Here is a 15,063-nt window from a genome sequence, read left to right on the forward strand (position 1 = left end):
AGAATATCCCCCTTCCAAATCTTTCTTCTTCGCCTAGATTTCTAATGTACGGCCTCTCATACATTCTTGGTTTGGGTTAATGTCTCTCCCTTGTCTGCCATCTTTCCCATTCCCCTGCCCTCGATCCCTGCTTAAACTGAAGCCTTAAGACTTGAAGCTAGGACCCACATATTGAAGAGAACTCGTCGTGCTTGTCTTTCGGAGTCTGGACCACCTGGCTCAGTGTAATCTTTTCTAGCTTCATCCATTTACTTATGATAGGGAATTTGTTTTCTGCTCCTGTCTCCTCTGTTTTGTGTACTTTTCTACTTGAATAGAAATCCCTTTCCTAACATTCAATGAATTTTCTTCTATGACTTTATTTTTTTTATTTTTTTAATTTAGAGAATACTTTATTAGTTTTTGTAATCAAACCCACGTATATAAGACCTTACATATTTAATACAGTGTGTTACCCCTGTACAAATGGAAAAAACTTAAGTTCAACATTTCTAGACCAATATGGCTGTTAATTTCTGTACAGTGCCAACTCAACACAGTAAACGGGGATACTTTTTTCGAAAGTTGACAGCACAGGTAAAGTTTCAAAAAATTCAAATTATATATCTGTATATATATATATATTTATATTTATATAAAAAGACCAATAATAGCAGTGTGTTATGCATCAACAGCAGCAACGGCTTTTCCAGGTTCTGCAGTCATCTGAACAAAACTGTAGAGACATCCAGCACACTCCATTAAAAAAAAAAAAAGTAAAAAAACAAAACCCGAGAAAACAGCACAGTTCTGTTACTCTTGTGGTACCTGGCACCATCTTTTTTTTAAATTAGCTTCTCAATCATCATCTGGAAAGAAAACATTCTGAGCAACATCATTAAAAACAGCTCTGATAAAGCACGGTCACTACTACGTATCATAAAGCAGGTACAAGCTATTTTACATCCACAGAGGTATGATACAGTACTGTCCTACATCTATAATACTAGAGGATACAATTTAAAAGGCATTATTTGAGACTTGATTCTACTTTTCCAGCAGAGGGCCCAAAGGATGGTGTGACACAGCTTTGTAAAGAAACATACTCTAGACAGGATTTCCTTTCACTAGTGGCACAGTTCTAAGGATTCATTCTCTCCATGAATGTCAGCTAAAACCGTTATTAAAAAAATGAAATATCCCTAGAACAAAACCGTATAACCACCGGATTCACATGAAGATGACCTAGTGGAGACAAGCTTGACCTCACCTTACCAACAAGCTATCAAATCTGTTATGTTTAAACAGTGAGACCTCCAAGGAAGGAGATGCCAAGTAGTGCTTCAAAGCTTCGGACCACAATCAAACACAGCATCCTTTTCAACAGAAGCAGAAGCTCATCTGAATATGCTCATGGATGCTGACATCAACATTTAATCATCTCCTCACTCATCCAGGAAGAGGGGGAGATCAGTTACTACTGTACTTTATTGTGTTCAACCAAATCACCATGTTACAAAAATAGCAAGCTGCCATAATAAAAAATAAGGCTCCTCTATCCAGCACCAGATAGCATCATTTTACTTTCAAGCCTAGAAATTGCACACTTGTATATAAACCAACCGAAGATGAGGATTGAGAGTTCATCTTGGTGGATTTTTCCTTTGATGAATATGAAGTGTCCTTCCTTATCTTTTTTGATGACTTTTAATTGAAAATTGATTTTATTTGATATTAGAATGGCTACTCCAGCTTGCTTCTTCTGACCATTTGCTTGGAAAGTTGTTTTCCAGCCTTTCACTCTGAGGTAGTGTCTGTCTTTGTCTCTGAGGTGTGTTTCCTGTAGGCAGCAGAATGCAGGGTCCTCATTGCGTATCCAGTTTGTTAATCTATGTCTTTTTATTGGGGAGTTGAGGCCATTGATGTTGAGAGATATTAAGGAATAGTGATTATTGCTTCCTGTTATATTCATATTTGGATGTGAGGTTATGTTTGTGTGCTTTCATTCTCTTTGTTTTGTTGCCAAGACGATTAGTTTCTTGCTTCTTCTAGGGTATAGCTTGCCTCCTTATGTTGGGCTTTACCCTTTATTATCCTTTGTAGTGCTGGATTTGTAGAAAGATATTGTGTAAATTTGGTTTTGTCATGGAATATCTTGGTTTCTCCATCAATGTTAATTGAGAGTTTTGCAGGATACAGTAACCTGGGCTGGCATTTGTGTTCTCTTAGGGTCTGTATGACATCTGTCCAGGATCTTCTGGCCTTCATAGTTTCTGGCGAAAAGTCTGGTGTGATTCTGATAGGTCTGCCTTTATATGTTACTTGACCTTTTTCCCTTACTGCTTTTAATATTCTTTCTTTATTTTGTGCGTTTGGTGTTTTGACAATTATGTGACGGGAGGTGTTTCTTTTCTGGTCCAATCCACTTGGAGTTCTGTAGGCTTCTTGTATGCCCATGGGTATCTCTTTTTTTAGGTTAGGGAAGTTTTCTTCTATGATTTTGTTGAAGATATTTACTGGTCCTTTGAGCTGGGAGTCTTCACTCTCTTCCATACCTATTATCCCTAGGTTTGATCTTCTCATTGAGTCCTGGATTTCCTGTATGTTTTGGACCAGTAGCTTTTTCCGCTTTACATTATCTTTGACAGTTGAGTCAATGATTTCTATGGAATCTTCTGCTCCCGAGATTCTCTCTTCCATCTCTTGTATTCTGTTGGTGAAGCTTGTATCTACAGCTCCTTGTCTTTTCTTTTGATTTTCTATGTCCAGGGTTGTTTCCATGTGTTCTTTCTTGATTGCTTCCATTTCCATTTTTAATTCCTTCAACTGTTTGATTGTGTTTTCCTGGAATTCTTTCAGGGATTTTTGCGATTCCTCTCTGTAGGCTTCTACTTGTTCTCTAAGGGAGTTCTTTATGTCTTTCTTGAAGTCCTCCAGCATCATGATCAAATATGAGTTTGAAACTAGATCTTGCTTTTCTGGTGTGTTTGGATATTCCGTGTTTGCTTATTGGGAGAATTGGGCTCCGATGATGCCATGTAGTCTTGGTTTCTGTTGCTTGGGTTCCTGCGCTTGCCTCTCGCCATCAGATTATCTCTAGTGTTACTTTGTTCTGCTATTTCTGACCGTGGCTAGACTGTCCTATAAGCCTGTGTGTCAGGAGTGCTGTAGACCTGTTTTCCTGTTTTCTTTCAGCCAGTTATGGGGACAGAGTGTTCTGCTTTCGGGCGTGTAGTTTTTCCTCTCTACAGGTCTTCAGCTGTTCCTGTGGGCCTGTGTCTTGAGTTCACCAGGCAGGTTTCTTGCAGGGGAAAAGTTGGTCCTACCTGTGGTTCCAAGGCTCAAGTTTGCTCGTGGGGTACTGCCTAAGTCCTCTCCTCGGCGGCAGCAACCGGGAAGATCTGTGCCGCTCTTTCCGGGAGCCTCCGTGCACCAGGGTTCCAGATGACGTTTGGTGTTTTCCTGTGGCGTCTGGATGTGCACAGAGTGCAGTCTCTTCTGGTTTCCCAGGCGTGTCTGCCTCTCTGAAGGTTTAGCTCTCCCTCCCACGGGATTTGGGTGCAGAGAACTGTTTATCCGGTCTGTTTCCTTCAGGTTCCGGCGGTGTCTCAGGCGCAGGGATCCTGCCGCTCCTGGGCCCTCCCCTACGGGAACCCAGAGGCCTTATACAGTTGCCTCTTGGGCCAGGGATGTGGGCAGGGGTGAGCAGTGTTGGTGGTCTCCTCCGCTCTGCAGCCTCAGGAGTGCCCACCTGATCAGGCGGTGAGGTCTCTCTCCATGACTTTATTTTTTAAAGAATGGTTTATTTATTATATATAAGTACACTGTAGCTGTCTTCAGACACACCAGAAGAGGGGATCTGATATCATTACAGATGGCTGTGAGCCACCATGTGGTTGCTGGGATTTGAACTCAGGACCTTTGGAAGAGCAGTTAGTGCTCTTAACCACTAATCCATCTCTCCAGCCTCCTTCTCCAACTTTATTGAATGTATTTTATTTGCCTTTGACCTGGATTTCTTCTCCTCCTATGATTCATTGTTTGGACTTTCACAGTGCCCCGAAGGTCTTGGATGGTCCTTTAATGAGTTTAACATCTTATTTTCTCTGACCAAGTGATTCAATTAGAATCACTTTATTTTCCTTTAAGTTCTGGTATTATATATTTACTTGATTCCTTCTGTTTGTTTGTGAGGCTTTGACCTTATTAGTTTTACCGAATATTTCATTTCAACGTTCATTACGGCTCGAGCCTTCTGTTGAAACAAGGGCCATTACTGTGGGATTAATAACTTCCGGAAGAGGCACGCCGTCTTAGTTTCCCATGTTGTTTGTCTTTGTAAGGATTGTTGGTTGTGCTGTTGGTATCGTTGTCAACCCACCCTTTGTTGATTATGAGTTGGGATCTCTGTGCTGTTTCCCTGGCTTTGCCCGGTGGTGCTTAAAGCTCATTCTTGGGGCTACTCAGTCAGTGCTGACTCACAACTGAGGTACACAGGCGGTCCTGTGTTGACTGGGGAAAGTGGTAGTTTCTGGTCTCTAGCAAAAGCTCAGGACTCTTAGATGGCCAGATAGGTAGAGGTGAAAGCAGCCAGTAAGGTGTGCAAGTGCTGAACACAGGTCCTCAGAGTTTGCCATTAGGGTCACCAGTGAGACTTTGCAAGTATAAATCATATTTATTTAGTTCCAGGTTGCCTTTGTCTAACACTCTGTGGTTTCAAGCATTGCTTCCTCTATATGTGATTAAACTGAGAGAGACTGACTATGAAAAGGTTCCTCTGCAATTACCTGCTTAAGAACCCCGTCTCAATTGTGCCCAGGGAATTCATTGTATAAAGAAGGAAAAATGCCTCCATTAAATTGCCCTGTGGTTCTGTCCTGTGACCATGACCATGACAACCCTTCCAAGGGAAAACATTTAACTATGACTGGATTACAGTTTCAGAGGTTTAGTACACTATCATCATGGCTGGAAACATGGCACTGTGCGGGCAGACACGGTGCTGGAGAAGGGGCTGAGAGTTCTACATCCAGATCAGTAGGCAGCAGGAACTGACTGAAACACATTTCCTTCCTCAAAACCACACCTTCTTCAACAAGTGCACACCTCCTAATACTGCCACTCTTTATGGACATGAGTCTATGGGGGGGCCATTTCTATTCAAGCCACCACACGTCCATTTTCTTGATTGACGATTGATGTGGGAGGCTCAGCCTATTTTAAGTAGAGCCACTCATGGAAGGGTGGGCCTGGGTTGTATAAGAAATCAGGCTGAACAAGCCTCAAGGAACAAGGCAGCACAGAATATTCCTCCATGGCCTCTGCTTCAGTTCTTACCACCAGATCCTTGCCTTGAACATCTATCCTGAATTCCTTTATGCTGAGCGACAATGTAAGATGATATAAACCCTTTCTTCTCCAAGTTGCTTCTGATCGTGGTGTTTACCACAGGAACAGAAAACAGCTAGGACAGTAGCTGAGACGTAATCCGTGGTAGAAAGGGATCTCAGGCAGTAAGTCTTACATAGAACCACTTAGAATTCTTTACTTTGGTCATAGGACTCTATCCTTCTTTGTAATACAGAGAAAGGCACTCAAAGCATGAGTTATAAATATTTCACTACCGTATGAAAATATATGACCCCTCTGATCGTACAAATATGTATCTCACATTGTATGCCCACACAAAAGCGCAGGTGTATCTGGAGATAAAAAAACATATGACGTAAGATGTACTGCTCAGAAAAGAAGAAAGAAAGCATGAAAACTGGACAGACGGGAGGACTGTAAGGACAAAGAGCGTCCTGAAGGACAGCCTGTCTCCAGTGATGACTTCCAGAACCCCCTTCTGCATGATAAAATCTCATGTGGGAGGCATTTTGGGAGCAATGAGTCCACCACATTGCAGAGAGAGGCTGCAATATGGCCGACGGATTGCCTTCTCTCTGCTTCTACTGCTTGTCTGGAAAATGTTCTTGGTCTAGTAAATTCCTCCGTGCAAGTAACTATGGTGGGTGAATTTCAACCGCTATTTGGGAATTTGATTTCCAAGGTGTATTACTCGACAGCTCCCTCCAGGTGGCAGCCTTGGACATCTTTCCTATCAGTTTAACTCTATTCTGTTAGCTTTTCTGTTATCACAGATGTTAATGTAAATTTTTTTTCATTACAAGCTGAACCAGCTATTATAGCTGCAATGCATTCTCCATAATTAAGAATATACTGAGTGATTTAGAATTCCTGGAGTTTATATGTGGTCCTTTCATAGAATTCTATTGTTGTTGTTGGTGGTGTTATTTTTGACTCATTGACTGAAAAGTCAAATACTTGTTGCAGACAGCAGTATAGAACATCGAATCATGGTGTTTCTGTCATCAAGTAGAAGAGAAAAACAACCTCAGCTCTTAGCCTTGAACTTTGATTTAGAAAGTTAGATTTCAACTGTTAACAGAATCGACCATTTTTCTCTTGAGGCATTTTAAGTGCTTATTACATTGGCTTTCTTAGAAAAGAGTTTTCTAATATATATAAATATTTTTTCTAAGATATATACATATCCCCAACCAACATATATTACATGTTAATATGTAATATATTACACATATCACACACATACACATATATGTGTATATATCATGTTTAACATGTATCTTTCATACTCCTGAAGTACCAGGAAACTGTTAGGCTTTTCAAATTCTGTCTTTGATCTTCTAATAATGTCCTTTGTGCCTAAGTTGGGTTGTTTTTTCTGTTATTCAAAACTAGCAGCTTTCTCTGGGAACGTGGGACCAAGTTGCACTCTTGTGTCAAATAGTACTCCGACAGTCTACTTCTATTGAAATGATAAATTTCTTTTTAACATGCTTTTACAAATGATTTCAGAATTCTGAATCAGACAGGGGTGGTAAACAAAAGCCATGTGATTTTCTATAGTCACATGCTCCCCCTTTCTCCTGTGGTTCCGCCCCTTCTGCCATGGCTTCCGTTATTCCATTCTATCCCACCTTTCTTTCTTCTCCTGTGTCAGTGGATACTCAGCCCTGACCCGAGGAGCTGCAAGTCCCGAATGAGCACGGAGTTTGTCTACTCGCTTTGTTCAGTTTGTCCAACCCCAAAAGACCACCAAGGAGCTGATTCTGATGCAATCGCATTAGGATCTCTTTTATTGCAAGCTCGAGTTGGGGGCTCCCTGCCAACCCTAACACAGCAGAACGGGAAGGTGGAGCCCAAACCCAGTTTCAGGCAAGCATTTAAGAGGGTTTCTAGCCTGGCACACATTTGACTGGGAGGCCATTATGCCTTTATCATAATTGGCTGGTGCTGGGAGCCAAACCATAAACTTAACTTCTGCTTTTCTCCTGATTGGTGGTTGTTAGGAAGTGATGTGTCAGGGGTAGGCTTCTAGATTCCTGTAGATTGGTTGGGGAGTAACCTGGAAACTGGCTCTAGATACTGGCTTGTTAGGGGGTAACCTGGAAACCGGCGCTAGATAATGGCTTGTTAGGCAGTAACCTGGAAACCGGTGCTAGATACTGGCTTGTTAGGCGGTAACCTGGAAACTGGCGCTAGATACTGGCTTGTTAGGGGGTAACCTGGTAACCGGTGCTAGATACTGGCTTGTTAGGGGGTAACCTGGAAACTGGCGCCAGGTGCTGGTTTGTTAGTTAACTCGAGGATAGAATCTGAACCCAAAAGATCTGGCCTCTCAGTTCCACATTCCAAGAAAAATCTAGTTTTAAACAATGGAAAAGTAACTCTAGCTGAAGCCGAAGGAAGTAGGAAAGCCATCGGAAGCTCAAAAGCTCACTTTTAATAACCTAACACCTTCCGGGCACCTCATGTCTAGAACTGGCTCTCGATGGGGTTTCCCTGCTTTGGTCACTTGTTTGATTTTCTTTGCCAGGTTGAGTCTCTCGCTGTAGCAGCTGTGACCAGCAGAGGACCTGCATTTATACCGAGTCTCCTTAGCTGTCATTGAAGAATAGGATTGAGGTTTATCCACATCCTGTCTTTGCTTATGCTGAATCTTGGGTCCAGGAAGCTCTTGTCAATAAGTATAAATGACCAGTGTCTGCTGCATGCGAGGTCCTGCTCAGTGGAGTCTCATTGTTAACTTAATTCTCAGAGGAACTATGAGAGACAAGCGTATAAAGAAGATATCATTCCAGGGCATCTGTCTATCTATCCGTTTACAGTTAAAGAACTGGGAAATAAAAACTAAGAAGCTGTTCCAACTGCTAAGTAACAGAGCCATGTTTAATACAAGGGAATTCTCCCCCTATCCCCGTCCCCCGGGCACGATGCTCAGAGAACATGCAGATTCTAGCGTTTGGCGCACATAGCAATGAGTAGCCCCAGTTTTTTTCCATAACTCTCTCCCAGGAAAAGGTAACCAATGGGGCAAGACAACACTTTTTTTTTTTTTTTTTAGGATACCAGAGTTAGCATGCTTTTATAGTAAGTCAAAACAAAGGCAATAAGTCATTCTCAGATTTAATTTTGTCCCTCTGGTCAACTTTGTGTTTTCTTTTTTTTTTTTTTTTTTTATTAACTTGAGTATTTCTTATATACATTTCAAGTGTTATTCCCTTTCCCAGTTTCCGGGCAAACATCCCCCTCCCCCCTCCCCTTCCTTATGGGTGTTCCCCTCCCAACCCTCCCCCCATTGCCGCCCTCCCCCCATAGTCTAGTTCACTGGGGGTTCAGTCTTAGCAGGACCCAGGGCTTCCCCTTCCACTGGTGCTCTTACTAGGATATTCATTGCTACCTATGGGGTCAGAGTCCAGGGTCAGTCCATGTATAGTCTTTAGGTAGTGGTTTAGTCCCTGGAAGCTCTGGTTGCTTGACATTGTTGTACTTTTGGGGTCTCGAGCCCCTTCAAGCTCTTCCAGTTCTTTCTCTGATTCCTTCAACGGGGGACCTATTCTCAGTTCAGTGGTTTGCTGCTGGCATTCGCCTCTGTATTTGCTGTATTCTGGCTGTGTCTCTCAGGAGCGATCTACATCCGGCTCCTGTCGGTCTGCACTTCTTTGCTTCATCCATCTTGTCTAATTGGGTGGCTGTATATGTATGGGCCACATGTGGGGCAGGCTCTGAATGGGTGTTCCTTCAGTCTCTGTTTTAATCTTTGCCTCTCCCTTCCCTGCCAAGGGTATTCTTTTTCCTCATTTAAAGAAGGAGTGAAGCATTCACATTTTGATCATCCGTCTTGAGTTTCGTTTGTCCTAGGGATCTAGGGTAATTCAAGCATTTGGGCTAATAGCCACTTATCAGTGAGTGCATACCATGTATGTCTTTCTGTGATTGGGTTAGCTCACTCAGGATGATATTTTCCAGTTCCAACCATTTGCCTACGAATTTCATAAACTCGTTGTTTTTGATAGCTGAGTAATATTCCATTGTGTAGATGTACCACATTTTCTGTATCCATTCCTCTGTTGAAGGGCATCTGGGTTCTTTCCAGTTTCTGGCTATTATGAATAAGGCTTCGATGAACATAGTGGAGCACGTGTCTCTTTTATATGTTGAGGCATCTTTTGGGTATATGCCCAAGAGAGGTATAGCTGGATCCTCAGGCAGTTCAATGTCCAATTTTCTGAGGAACCTCCAGACTGATTTCCAGAATGGTTTTACCAGTCTGCAATCCCACCAACAATGGAGGAGTGTTCCTCTTTCTCCACATCCTCGCCAGCATCTGCTGTCACCTGAGTTTTTGATCTTAGCCATTCTCACTGGTGTGAGGTGAAATCTCAGGGTTGTTTTGATTTGCATTTCCCTTATGACTAAAGATGTTGAACATTTCTTTAGGTGTTTCTCAGCCATTCGGCATTCCTCAGCTGTGAATTCTTTGTTTAGCTCTGAACCCCATTTTTTAATAGGGTTATTTGTCTCCCTGCGGTCTAACTTCTTGAGTTCTTTGTATATTTTGGATATAAGGCCTCTATCTGTTGTAGGATTGGTAAGACAACACTTTTATAAGCAATAACTCTGGGGAAAAAAAATCATGAATAGGAGTGACATTTGCAGCTTTGGTGACTTTTTTTTTTTTGGCGGTGTTTGACTAAGGAATAACTTTAAAAGCTATTTATTTGTAGTGTGTGTGTGTGTGTGAGCATGTGTGTGTCACATGTGTGAACATGTCCACAGAGATATCCTTTCCTCTGAGGCTGTCGTGACAGGTAGTTGCGAGGTACCCAACATGGGTGGAGAGCCAGACTCTGGTCCTCTGCAAGAGCAGCGAATGCTCTCGACTGCTAAGCCATCTCTCCAACCTGTGCCTTCAGCAGTTGGGAAACAATTAGCTTCAGGATTGCCTGGCTATCAGGAGACTGAAAGGACCACATATAACATTGGGAGGAAGCAAACTGATTATGTGAAGAAAGGCCTTTCAATTCTTATATTTGGGATTAGAGATGGTCTCTTTAAGACCCCAAAATGGTTGCCAGTGCCTGTGTCAGGTGGTAACTTCGTTTCCAGGTAGTCATAACGTTTTCTAGACACTGCAGGCACCCGCAGAGGTCACATACTCATAAACATGTTTTAAACAATGTACATTGAGTCCTTATGCCTCGTGTGAGGTTTGCATTGTGTCTTGTTCTTTATACGGGTAGTGGTTACCAAGTCCACACAAATTTTCTCTTACTTAATTTTAAAACGAAATTTGAAAAAAGAAATACCAAGAAAAATTTGTACAAGTAGTCATGATTTGGATGTAAGGAAGTGGTGTGGTAACTGGCGGACTGCTGCTCCAGACGGCAGAAAACTTCTTTGAATGGCAGAGCAACAAGACTGAAGTATTTTGAAGTGTTGTGTGTCAGGCAGGGCAAGCTAAATTTCTGGTAATGATGTTTGTTGATTTGTCATCTCCTTTCTGCCTTTAATTCTTAAACTGATGTTGCATTTCTTTATGTGAACTCCACAGAACATCTAAACACCCTGCCCGTCCCCTTCTTTTCCTGAAATCTTTAGAGACTAGTGAAGAGACTAGAAGGAGGTTATCATGAGTTCACGACTGCCTCGTTTACCTCTTGGGTTATTTTATCAAGTCCGAGGTAACAATTTTCTTTTCTGACCACAGTTGGTAACCAAATATAAAACCTGCCAGTGCTCTCATGATCCCAACCATAAGCAAAGGATGAGGCAAGTGGGGACCACACTAGAGTGAATGTCCATCTAGGGACAGTTCTTACCTGTAACCTCAGGAGCATCATCGCTGAATTTTATATGAAGACGCTGCTTGGGAATGCCAGATGGAGCCATGGTCAGAAGGGGATTTTGCTAACTAAACCAGCAACACATAAAATACAATGGTTAATTTTAACTAGCAGTTTTGATTGGATTTAGGAGTGACATGGGGATTAAGAAAGTACACTTCCGGGTCTGTGAGGGGAATTTTTAGAGGTGATTACCAGAGGTGAAAAGGCCTGTACTTAATGTGGCCAGTACCATAAATAGAATGGGGCCCTATGGGGAGTGGAAAATAGGTCAGGAAAAAGACCATTAATGCCTCCCTCCCTCCCTCCCTCCCTCCCTCCCTCCCTCCCTCCCTCCCTCCCTCCCTTTCTCCCCCTCCTAGCCCCCCACACTCACACTCACACACAGACTCTCTCTCTCTCTCTCTCTCTCTCTCTCTCTCTCTCTCTCTCTCTCTCTCTCTCTCTCTAGCTGTGGTCAAGGTTCCCACCATGGTATTCTGCCTTGTCTCAGTCCAGATGGACTCAACCAATCGTGGATTCAAACCTCAGGAACCCATGAACTAGAACAGAGCTTTCTTCCTTGAAGTCAATTTTTATTTCCTACAGGTAATTTGCACAGTAACAAAAATGACTAAATTATACTAATATTGAAGGGTTGGGAATTAAGGGATGAATCTAGAGATGATTCCTGTACAGAAAAATGCTCTGACTTCTCACATGGTTTGCAGATCCCTTGATAGCCAGGAAATCTATTCATTCAATAGATTTCTATTTGGAGAATGGATATACAGCCATGAACTGAAGGGGGGAGGGGATAAATCCCCAGGTTCAGACAGTAACAGTCTCGTAAAGAGGCAGAAAGTAATTGAGGAAACAAGGTTTCTTCAGAGGGTAGGAAGTGCAATGAAGAAAAAATATTTAAGTTATGTTCTCTTTTGAAAAAGATCTGGGTTTAGAAGGGACACTGGAAGAGAGGAAAGGGAGTCTCTTCAGAGTGTGGAACCTTGAATAATAAGAATGGAACTCACTTATTAGAGTAAGCAGGAGGACAGTATTCCAAAAGACAAGAGCTCCAAATACAAGGCTGACGTTGGGAACACAGCATCTCCTGCAATTCTCACTAAGTTTTACAAAAACACTTATAAAAACAACCCATTTTAACAGATAACAAAACTGAAAACCATAGTAGGTCATTTCCTTAGCTGTAAGGTGCCCATCATCTTCACAAAGTATTCTGCTGTGCTATGGGATCCAGAGCTCAAATTCAATGTATCAGTAAAGAATTACAAAGGGAGAGAGAGATGCCCATCTCAACCGTAGGGGATCTCCCGAATGGTGCTGCTTATTGATTTTCTTTCTCTAAGATATAGACAGAGTTTCCATTGTTTATTGATTCACTGTGTATATATTCTGTGTGTCTACTGCATAATTTTACAATTTATGCTCAAGGATAGAAATGCAGAATTTGATGGTATTGATCTATTTTCTTTCAAGGAATTGATAGTGGGTTTCCTAATAGGTTGTTTATTGATTCTAACCATATAGTATAGTCTTATAAACAATTACCCGGAAAAATCTTATTCATGTGAAAACCTTGTGGCTGGCAAGTAATTGCCTTCAGAGTTTATTATCTCATCAGTACACAAAGCCCACTCTTTTTTCCTCTTTTGACTAAGAAGGGAAAAGCATCGTTAACATCCTAACATCTTCTATTGATTTCCACAATCAAGCAGAATTTGACATGGTACTGGTTTATGATGCTCTGGGTTATTTTATTATTGTCTCTAACCTTTGATCTTAGATCATTATTGTGTAGATCTACTATTGCCAATTGTTTTCTTTTGTGGTGTTTCTGACTTATATTCTTACCAATTAGCCTTGTCATACAACAATAATGAACTAAAAAAAAAGATGCATATCTACCCACATTCAATAAATATGTGAGTGATCTTGTAAAGAAAAACCTTCGTTGACTTAAGCAGAGGCTGTACTTAGGGTTAGTCATGGAAACTCTTGTGTCTGGAGTCGATGGTATCAAAAAGAATCTGCAAATACCATATTTTGCTGACTTGAAAGGTAACTGTTGCCATGTTTGCTTTGTTAAGGATTTCAAAGTCTTTAGAACATTGCGCTGCATTTTAACCTCTTCTGTGTTTTTGCTATGAAGCGAAGGGGATTGGGTAATGCAGGATTTGCAGTTTTATTATAGAAAGAGTTAGGCTGAGAACTGGTTTAAGATGTGAGGGTTTGCATGTGCTTGGCCCAGGGAGTGGCACTATTAGAAGGTGTGGCCTTGTTGGAGGAAGTGTGTCACTGTGGGGTGGGCTTGGAGACCCTCCTCCTAGCTGCCTGAGGATGTCAGTCTGTTCCTGGCTTCCTTCAGGTGAAGATGTAGAACGCAGCTCCTCCTGCACCATGCCTGCCTGGATACTGCCATGCTCCTGCCTTGATGCTAATGGACTGAACCTGTGAACCTGTAAGCCAGCCCCAATGAAATGCTGTTCTTTATGAAACCTGCATTAGTCACGGTGTCTGTTCACAGCAATAAAACCCTAACTAAGACAGAAGGTATTGGTGGCATGGAAGGACAAAGATGGCTGTGATTTTGAGTGAGGCTAAGGGGCAAATACCAGGAACGAGGAAGTTAAAGGGGAAAGCAGTAATATTGATGCAAAAAACCCTGGATGGTGTAATGGAATACACCAGAAACTGCAATATAGATCAAGGTATGGGAACTTGATCTTAATCACTGTGTCTCCAGGGCTCGCATGCTCCACAGGGACAGAAGGGGGCTCGGTGTTGCCTGTATCAGTCCAGGGTAGACGGAAGTTAGACTTACATAACTTCTGCCTTCTCCCCATGCTTACTATTTAATTTTAAAATCTTGGCTACTTGTCTCTTTCTCTCATTTTTAATTAAAAATAAAGAAGAGACCAAAGCAAAGCAGACAAGTTTCTCCAGAAATTTAATAGAATTCAAGAAGTTTTTTTTAGAGTACTTTTATGATATGGCTTTTGGGAAATATTAAGGACACCAGATGCTCCAGAATGTTCCAAGACTATGAAATGAGATTATTGTTCAGGGTCAGGACTGCGGCACCACACCACAATTTACTTTAAAATTAAAATTGCTATGTGGGATTTAATTTCCTCCTCGGAAGAGCAATAACCTTTCGAATGAATCAGACCCAGCTATTTATGCTTATTGCAAATAAGACCGCGTCTCCAACCCTACGAAGCGCTCATATAGCAAAGCCGTATTTGAAAAAGCAAGCAAAACGACATACACATGCGTGCACACACGCACCCACATTCACAGAACCCCAAACCACACAACTGTTTTGCTATATGGAAAGAAACATGGATGGATGTGGATGACAGTGGAGTAGCAAGGCTGTGCAGGAGACCTGCTGGGTGGAGGAGCAAATGTTTTATTGCCTATACAATGAATGAATGAATGAATGAATGAATGAATGCATTGTAAAAGTCACCAGTATCCAACTTCACTGCCTCTTAACCCACTGTCTATTCCTACCATATGCCAGCTTCCCAAGATCCCTTTTAGAAGCCTGCTGGAGTGGTAGCCGAGAAGCTCTTAGGGCCCGGAGTGACAGTTTTGAACATTCATAAATGCTACCTGATGGTGTTACCTTTTTCCTTGAAGAGTAAAGGCCTTAGAGTCTACGAAACTGCGAATTCCTCAAAGGAGGAGCCTGTGCGGGAGGCTGGGGCTCCTAGATCCTTTCAGATGCTAACAGAAGTAAAATCTGTTATGGGATTATCCCACAAGAAGGTGGTGTAAGATTCTGATGTTTCGAGTGCTCCCGTTTCAGTTTCATCGAAGCAGATGAAGCAGCCGGACATCCAGGCCATAGCTAGCAAGCAGCACA

Source organism: Rattus norvegicus, chromosome 7 (assembly GCF_021556685.1).
Source record: "Rattus norvegicus strain SHRSP/BbbUtx chromosome 7, alternate assembly SHRSP_T2T, whole genome shotgun sequence".
NCBI classification, from domain to species: domain Eukaryota; kingdom Metazoa; phylum Chordata; class Mammalia; order Rodentia; family Muridae; genus Rattus; species Rattus norvegicus.